Source organism: Rutidosis leptorrhynchoides, chromosome 7 (genome assembly GCF_046630445.1).
Source record: "Rutidosis leptorrhynchoides isolate AG116_Rl617_1_P2 chromosome 7, CSIRO_AGI_Rlap_v1, whole genome shotgun sequence".
Lineage (NCBI taxonomy): Eukaryota > Viridiplantae > Streptophyta > Magnoliopsida > Asterales > Asteraceae > Rutidosis > Rutidosis leptorrhynchoides.
This window is the reverse complement of record NC_092339.1, coordinates 279,588,280-279,596,272: the sequence shown is the minus strand read 5'-3', so window position 1 is coordinate 279,596,272 and position 7,993 is coordinate 279,588,280. Positions and strand designations below refer to the sequence as shown.

The 7,993-nt window shown below is 33.7% G+C and overlaps 1 non-coding gene across 1 annotated transcript; it reads left to right on the top strand.

Annotated features, from left to right (window-relative positions):
* The first annotated feature begins 7,432 nt into the window (after window positions 1–7,432).
* On the top strand, window positions 7,433–7,539 carry LOC139860957 (small nucleolar RNA R71). Its single transcript, XR_011763581.1, has one exon. It is a non-coding gene; the product is annotated as a small nucleolar RNA R71 (small nucleolar RNA).
* The last annotated feature ends 454 nt before the right edge of the window (window positions 7,540–7,993 follow it).

The window sequence follows — 7,993 nt, the reverse complement described above, 5'->3', positions numbered from 1 at the left end:
CACGGCTTTAGATGCCGGAAAGAATCTTTGAAGAAAATTTTCAACTAAGACATCCCATGTGTCAATCGCCCCTTCAGGTAACGATTCTAACCAATCTTTGGCTTCTCCCTTTAAAGTCCAGGGAAACAACATGAGATATATCTGTTCATCCTCCACTTCTCAGATTTTGAATAGTGTACAGATCCTATTAAAGGTACGAAGATGTTCGTTGGGATCTTCTTTTGGAGTACCACTATATTGGCACTGATTAGTTACCATATGTAGAATTTGTCCTTTGATTTCATAATCTGGAGCATTAACTTCTGGCTTAATAATGGCGTGACCTTGGCCCGTGCGTTTAGCTCTCATTCGATCTTCCATACTTAGAGGTTCCGTTACTTCCATAATTGAATTCGTTGAATCGGTATCACTAGATGATTCTGATTTAATGGTTCGTTCCTCAACAATCTCTGTTTGAATGATTGGTGGCTCCGGAGGAAAGTTTAGTGGTTCAGGATCTACGAACCGTTCCTGAATATTCTCTGGATTCTCAATTGTGAGGTTGGGTTCAAAAAATGGATTATCGGAAATTTGAACTGAAGTACTTGGTCGACTGGATGACGATTCTAAAGAAAAATCAACGGCGGTTATATTTGCTAAATGTCTTGATCTAGTTACAGGTGGTGAACGAACAAAAGGTGGTGAACGTCTTGCTCGGTGCATTCACTGAATATCCTATTAGTTTTTAAAAGGAAAGAAAAATTATAATAAGTTATCCAATCAATAGACTTTTCTGATTTTGCCCACGTTTCGAATAGCCAAAAGATGCAGCAGAGGGGCAGGATTCGTTTGGTCTCAATATAATTGAGTACTGTTTGGCTCCAATAACCCGGTCCACGTAGAAATCCAACTATTACTACGAACCAGAAAATTTTGATGTCTATCAATTTAACCACTTAAAATAAATTTTCGTAATTTTAAGAAATTTAGAGAAGAAGTAGAAAAAATTCTAAGTCCTAAAAACTAGAATTGCGAGAAATAAGAAAGAAATAGATTGCGCGTCGAAAAATGTCTAAAAATAAAAGGTCGAAAAATAGGCGTCGAAAAATAAAAATAAGAAAGTAGCGCGAAAAACGGCATCGCAAAATTCTAAAGCACCTAAATCTTAGTCTAAGGAATAAGCACTTAAGGGATTTTACGGCAAACCTAAAAATTCTAGAAATAAAAATAACTATGCAAAACTAAACTTAATACTAAAAATTGTAACTATAGTCTAAAAATCTAAAGGTAATAAAACTTAAAAAAAAAAAATTATTATTTATTATTTTATTAAAAAAAAATTTTTTTTTTTAAATTTTTTTTTTTTACAAATTTTTTTTTTTTTTTTAAAAAAAACGAATTTTTTTTCTTAAAAAAACGTTTTTTTACAACTTTTTTTTTTTTTTTAAAAACAATTTTTTTTTACAAATTAATAATTTTTTGTAATTATTATTTTTTTTTAAAACTTTTTTTTTTAATTCATTTACTATTCATGAATAGTAAATGAAAACAAATTAATTAATTTACTATTCACATGAAAGCGACATGATAGAAATTATTAATTACAAGTTAAATAATATACCCCTGAAGTATTTAATAAATACGACTTTTTAAAACTTTACGTATCAAATTTTGATTCTAAAATATTATTATATTATTATATTCTATTTCAATATTATTATATTATTATATTTTATTTCAATATTATTATAATTAAAAATATAGCGTTTTAGCGCTCCCCGGCAGCGGCGCCAAAAACTTGATGTGTGCAGCGGGGTGTACGAAATAGTATTAATTTTTACTACAAAATGCGACGAAATATTACACAAGTTTTATTTATTTATTTATCGAGTGGATATACCTAAACCTTGCTACAACACTTATAGGCAGTGTACCTAATCGTAGAGTAGTGTAGTTTTTAGTAAGTCCGGTTCGTTCCAAAGGGAGCTGGTGAAGTTAACGCTATATTATTAAGTTTATTTGTTAAAATATATATATAAATAAGTAGTAATATTATTATAAAATGGGGGTTTTACCGTTTAATGACCGGTTTGTCGATTTTAAGCGTAAAAATAAATGACAAAAATTAAAGTGTGTAAAATAAATTGCGATAAATAAAATGACAGAAAATAAAATGACAGAAAATAAAAGTGCGATGAAAAATACAATAAAACAATTATGCTTATTTAAACTTCCGTAATCATGATGTTTAACATTTTGATTTTAATTAATTGTTACTCGGGTTAATTGTCCTTTGTCATGGTTTATTTGATACCTATCTGGTTTTTATCCATAATAGTCCATCGGTCATAAATATAAAGTGCGAGTGTCCTCGTCAAATTACCCTTATACCCGAAGTCAAATATTCCAACTAATTAAGGATTTAAACTGTGACGCAGTTATCACTTCTGTCAACAATTACACCAGTTATCACTGTATGTAATCTACCCCTGTTTTGATTAGATATGAATATTAATTTACCCACTTGATCAGTTTGAATAATCAATTACCCAACCCGAATAATTAATTAAATGATTATAATAGATTCCATATGAACGTCACTAAATAGGACAACCATAATCATTATTAATTATTAGGATAATTAATTTGAAGATAGGTTCGACAGACTCCAATGAGTTGTCACTCAATTAGACAATACCCCCCATCTATTAATAGTCAATAGTCCAATTTCCACAAGTGTCGGTCTTTTGCCCAAACCTTAATTATGGTACAAAATCCAATAACCCCGTCTTAATATTTAGTCAAACATCACGATTACTTCGGCTTAAATAAGCATAATAATAACTTAGTTACGAGACATTAATTTAAAAAGGAAGAACATAACTTACAGTGATTATTAATCGCGTAGCGTTACACGGACAGAGTTCCTACTTTAAAACCCGTAAAACATTTCTTACAATAACCCAATTATTATTAATCTTAAATTAAACTTAATATTATAAATATAAATATAAATTACATAAGAAAGAAAGAAGATTGGAAAAAGGTGTATCTAAATCATCGATTTAGATGGCCTTTTATAGGCAAATGATAAATTGAAATTTTCACTTATGACCCCTGAACTATGCTCAATTAACAACTTTTTATTATTTAATATTATTCTTATTATGAATTATTTAAATATTATATTATATTATTGTGCATAGTTGACTTGTACTTTCAGCTCCGTTGCGTCGAGCGTTGAAAGTTGGTTCATGCCTCGGTTCCGGATTTTCGAACGCTCTTTCGTACTATTTTATATCGTGTACTTTGTGTTTTGCGTCTTGTACTCTTGTCATTTTTAGACGTTTCTCATCAATAAATTGAACCACTTTAATTGTATCTTGTACTTTTTAGCTTTTCGGACCTTTGTGTCTTCAATTCGTCGAATCTGCCTTTTGTCTTCGCACTTATTTAATATAAACGAATATTACTTGAAAATAGAACAATTGCAACTAAAATCTTGTCTTTCTTGAGGGATAATGCTATGAAATATATGTTCCTTTTTAGCCTTATCAATATCCCCACACTTGAGCGTTGCTTGTCCTCAAGCAATACAGTCTTGAAATAAGATAATACAAATCACACGAATCACTTCTTTATTCTTCACACTTTGTACATCAGTGATTTTGATAGAGCGGTATAAACAATGATAGTAACGATAGAACCATGGTTAAAGGTGGGTGTGTCATCCACAGTTGCCTCGGGTTTAGGTCAACGACACTTGCAATCAAATAGCCGATTTACTTTCGGTTTCCAAAGCAAAGTGCACATTTGAAAGGTGGTTTACAGTCCCACATGACTATGAAAATGTAGATCCTTAAGGAAATTGGATCTTTATGAAAACATTTGATCTTTTGAAAATTCATGCTAGATTTTACCCTAGACAAGTTTTCTGATTTGATCCATCATTCGGTGTTGCAAAATATATTTGTGGATCAATATTTTGGCTAAAACTTTTAGGCTCGTGTAATCCACTGCTATCCCGGTATCGGATAGCACACATCCAGTTTACTTGTTCCGTATATTACCTTTCGGTAAACTACCGTCCGGTTGTAAAGGAAAGCGATGAACAAGAAACTGTTAAGGCAATGTCCCGTGACATGCTTTTAATTATGGTCTATAACGTGTCGGACGCAATTACTATCCTTGGTAGGAGCAATAGTAAAGCTCACCCTTATGATTTTTCGGTATGGCACAAGGTCCTGTCTTTGACCACTATGCAACCACCGTTCTTACGGTTGACACCCGATTTGGTTCAGGTGACCTAATGAATTCTGATGAATTCTCAGGATTTTACGTTCAATGGTAATGAACGCATTGAAAATGGGTTTTCAGAAAACAAATCGGTTTGTATTTTGATCAAAATATTTTCTCGTTCAAGCTCGAGTTTAGATATCATTGAATTCCATGAGTTTGAATTCTCAATCTTTAAGGTCAATCTCTAGGATTGAGTAATATCAGTCTTAAAAGCTGATTTTTAATCTTTAAGGAGATTATCCTTTCTGGGGATCTGATTCATTAGTCTTATCAAGCTAATTTGCACGGTGCCCCCCATTGTACGAGATAAATCCTTCTCATGGTTAGGATAAATCTGACCACCTGGCGACCCTGTTTGATGCTGAGGTCCGTGGATTTCCTGCTGATCTTAGTGATGACTTTTCTAGATTTTTCGTCAACCTACAGCTGGTCTGGACGACAACTTCATGACCTAAATCAAGAAGCGCGTGTCTTTTTCGGAAGACTTTACTTCCTTTTAATGATGGAATTGATTCATCGTGTAGATCCATCTCTTCTTTCAAAAGTATTACAATAAATCGGGTAAAACAGTTAATTTAGTCCAAAACAAAAGCACCTGCAATAAACGAGTTTGCAAACATGTTGTTGTCATATCACATTTGATATTTTGCGTCTTGTCGTCAAAATTAGTAGCTTTTGCTGAACTTAATGCTAGTCTTTGAAAGTGCGCTGTTTTACCCTGTTTTGTACATAACATAAAATACAAACATATATATACATATTTTTAAAGTTTGATATATTATCCCACGTTTAAAAATTTATAAAATATAATATATATATATATATATATATATATTTTTTTTTTTTGCATACTTTAGATCAATAAAATTAAAAAAATAATGATAACAAAATTTATCGCCCCGTCCTTGGGTAAAGCAATTTCGGTTCAACGACCTAGTCTTCAACTTACGACGAATTTTAGAAATCAATTTTTTAAACTTAATGAAATAAAGTAAATTTTGTTTTTAAATTCACACAAAACTTAAATTTAAAAAGCATATTAATTTCATATAAAACCTACAAAATAAAAAAAAATCAGAATGGGGGGAGAAAACTAGTTCTTTAGTGTCTGCTAGCGGAAAAGACCAATCGAATTCCATTCTCGGAACTACACGAGAACAGAACAATTAACTCTAGACAACATTTTCTTTTTAGAACATTTAAATCTCCCCACACTTAGGTAGCTGTGGTGTCGAAATTGTGATTAACTTCATCGTCAATTTCTCTTGGTCCATAATCAACTTGCATATCCGTGACTTTTTCTTTAAGCCATTGGTCGGATTCCTGTGTAATATCCACAATTTCAACTAGTTTCTCCTTTTCTTTAGGTGATAGATTGGATACTAACCGGTTACATAACTTAAAGTTCCCCTTGGTTCTAGCATCGCGAATCCGTTTAATAAGTTTCTTCATTGAACTATTAATAACGGGGTCATTTAATTTCGTATCAACAACGGGGTTCTTTGTTATCAGGTCATCATTAGGTGTTACTTCATTTTCCCCACACTTAGGCGTTTTATTATTGCTAAGCACTACCGTTGGAGTTGGTAAAACAACATGGTTCTTACCAATCGTTTTTGCTGGTTCAACGGTTTTGGTTGGTGGAGATTTAGACTTTCGAATCATAAAGGTGATCGATTTTTCATCATTACTAAGTGTCATTCTACCATTTCTTACATCAAATAACGCCCCGGTGGACGCTAAGAATGGTCGACCTAAAATTAGAGGAATGTTTGGGTCCTCTTCTTTGTCAATGACAATGAATTCGACTAGAAAGGTTAAATTACCTACTTGAATGGGTAGGTTGTTAGCAATTCCAACTGGGTGCTTAATGGTTTGATCAAGGAGTCGAACACTCATATCCGTTGGACTTAACTTACCTACACCTAATCTCTTATATAAGGAAAGAGGCATAACACTCACACTTGCACCTAAATCTGCCAGTGCATCATACATGACACAATCACTAAGTAGACAAGGAACAATAAATTCACCCGGATCACCTACCCTAGGTGGAGGTTTTGGTGGAACTGTATTCACCGGGTTTACTTCTACGGCTTTTGTTTCTTGTACTTTCTTATTCCTTTTCTTCTTCTTCTTTCCAGAGGTATCACCAACTTTATTACCTATTACTTGCTCATACTCAACTCTTTTTCTTGGAAACGGGATGGGTGGTTTATATGGTGCCACCACTGGCTTTACATACTCTGGTGGTGGTGGTGTGACTTCTTCATTTTTATTCTCATCTAAAACCTTCCCATCTTCCGGAGCTGGTTTTTCAGAATTTGTTGAAACCATGTTAACATTCTCATTCCGAGGATTTACTTCAGTATTACTCGGTAGCTTTCCTTGTTCCCTCTCGCTCATCATGCTAGCAAGAGTACCTACGTGTTTTTCTAGATTCAAAATGGAAGCTTGTTGAGTTCTTAATGACTGATCAAACCTCTCATTCGTTTGGGTTTGAGTTTCAATAAATTGTGTTTGAGATTCAACTAGCTTAAATACCACTTCTTCCAGATTTGACTTCTTCTCGTCGGTTTGTTGTGGTGGTTTATACAAGCCAGGTCTTTGTTGATTGAAAGTGTTGTTTTTAGTTGGTTGGTTATTCGGACCTTGTTGGTTATACGAGTTATTGTCGGGTCCTTTTGGATTGTAAAGAATGTTTTGATTTCGATTAAAGTTTAGCTTTGGCTGTTGATAATTATTCTGATAATTATTTTCCGGCCTTTGGTTCATATAGGAAACATTCTCTTGTTGTTCCATCGTTGGTTCAATGTGACAATCTTTCAATAAGTGTGGTCCACCGCATTGCTCACAACTGATTCGTATTGCGTGAATATCTTTATTCATCTTTTCCATTCGTCTTTCGAAAGCATCTATTTTTGCGGAAACGGAATCAAAGTCATGGCTAGAATCGGCTCTAGCCGCTTTAGATGATCGAAAGATATCTTTTTCTTGATGCCACTCATGAGAGTGGGAAGCAGTGTTATCAATAATTTTGTAAGCTTCAGTTGCGGTTTTCTTCATAATGGAACCACCAGCTGTTATGTCGATGTCTTTTCTTGTAGCAACGTTGACACCTTGGTAGAATATTTGTACTATTTGATAAGTGTCTAAACCGTGTTGAGGACATCCTCTCAACATCCTTCCGAATCTTGTCCACGCTTCATATAATGTTTCATTTGGCTTTTGTGTGAACGTAACAATTTCTCCTTGAAGTCTCACGGCTTTAGATGCCGGAAAGAATCTTTGAAGAAATTTTTCAACTAAGACATCCCATGTGTCAATCGCCCCTTCAGGTAACGATTCTAACCAATCTTTGGCTTCTCCCTTTAAAGTCCAGGGAAACAACATGAGATATATCTGTTCATCCTCCACTTCTCAGATTTTGAATAGTGTACAGATCCTATTAAAGGTACGAAGATGTTCGTTGGGATCTTCTTTTGGAGTACCACTATATTGGCACTGATTAGTTACCATATGTAGAATTTGTCCTTTGATTTCATAATCTGGAGCATTAACTTCTGGCTTAATAATGGCGTGACCTTGGCCCGTGCGTTTAGCTCTCATTCGATCTTCCATACTTAGAGGTTCCGTTACTTCCATAATTGAATTCGTTGAATCGGTATCACTAGATGATTCTGATTTAATGGTTCGTTCCTCAACAATCTCTGTT